A 1,448-nucleotide genomic window follows, 5' to 3' on the forward strand; every position below is an offset into this window, starting at 1 on the left:
AGCCTGATTTCTCTAACGGTCGACCTACTTTTTAAAAAATATATATATATCACAAGAGTTCCCTTTACTCGAGTCTGGAATAGAAGTGCAATACCTTATCCACTAGGCCATCTCGTCACACCCATAAATTTAAACATAATATAATTAATAATGGTTTCAGATCGAAGTGACATGATAACAAAGTCTATAACAATACTGCCGTACAAGGGAAAAAACACATCTATAAAAATTTGGCTAGAAAACACTTCCTTCAAATATCGATCGATTTGAATGACCTTTATCTTGGGAAAAAAAAAAAAAAAACAAAAAAACAAAACAAAAACAACTCTTAAAATTTCTTCGCGTGGATCGATTAAAAATCCCCCCCCCCCCCCCCCCCCCCCCCCCCCCCCCCCCCCCCCCCCCCCCCCCCCCCCCCCCCCCCCCCCCCCCCCCCCGCTCCCGTCAAAAAGCTCTCTAAATATCTGGGATTTAAATGATGTCTTTGAGGAAATCCCAAGTTTGAGAGTTTTTTGACAAGACGTCGCGAAGTCCCAGGTCTGAGATTTTTTTTTTTTTTTTGCCAGATGACGATCTTTTAAATCGAACGATATTTGAAGAACGAGTTTTCTGGCCAAATTTTAAAATATGGATTTTTCCAGAGTACGGCAGAATTCCCTCTAGTTTGGAATAGTTGCTACTGCTGGTTAAAAAAACAAAAACCACATAATCAAATGGAATGAATTTTCACCCGTGGTCGGTATGACGAATTATAAACCGCATAATTAGGTCTATTGAGACGAGACAAGAAAGGATTCTTTAGAACGATTTATTGAATTGACGCATGAACACGCTTCAATTCCGGCGACAATCGGCTCCAATCATGGGAATATTCACTGTTACTGTACAATCAGAAGAACAAAAAAAAATATTTTAAAAATAAAATAAAACAACATGTTTTGTTATTTTAATTGGGCCTGAAAAGTCGTCCTTCGAATATTATGGGTCGATTAAAATGCCCCCCCCCCCGCCCCCGTCTCATCAAAAACTCTCTAAATATCTGGGATTTACATGGAGTCTTTGAAGAAGTCCCAGGTTTGAGAGTTTTTGAGAAGGTGACAGTCATTTTAATCGATCGATATTTATTGAAGGATGAGATTTCTGGCCAAAACTTTTAAAAAGTGATTTTTAAATTTTATTTTCAGGATTACCGCAGTTATTTTGTACACTGACAAAACCTTTTTTTTTCAAAAAAATATCAATTATAGCCATAGAACTTTCACTTCAAAACATCTCAGAAGGTTAAGACGACACAAAGCATGTCAGCAAGTTTTAAATCCGAACCTTTCTTTAAAGAAAAAAAAAAGGAAAGAAAAAAAGAATAAAAGAAAAAAATAATACAGGAAGACAGTCATGAAACTGAAACACAAGTTAAAATATTTGGACATGCTGAGGTCATAGAAGCTGCC

The 1,448-nt window shown here is 37.1% G+C and overlaps 2 protein-coding genes across 3 annotated transcripts in view; both read right to left on the minus strand.

Moving 5' to 3' along the window:
- Window positions 1-1,448, minus strand: part of LOC144977333 (uncharacterized) — a 252,281-nt gene that overhangs the window by 232,813 nt on the left and 18,020 nt on the right. The gene's annotated exons all lie outside the window — the stretch shown is intronic.
- LOC144977334 (uncharacterized) overlaps window positions 1-1,448 on the minus strand; it is a 43,110-nt gene that overhangs the window by 40,637 nt on the left and 1,025 nt on the right. The gene's annotated exons all lie outside the window — the stretch shown is intronic.

The sequence above is a fragment of the Berghia stephanieae genome, chromosome 7 (assembly GCF_034508935.2).
Source record: "Berghia stephanieae isolate SIO BIC M18660-M18661 chromosome 7, UCSD_Bste_1.3, whole genome shotgun sequence".
NCBI lineage: Eukaryota > Metazoa > Mollusca > Gastropoda > Nudibranchia > Aeolidiidae > Berghia > Berghia stephanieae.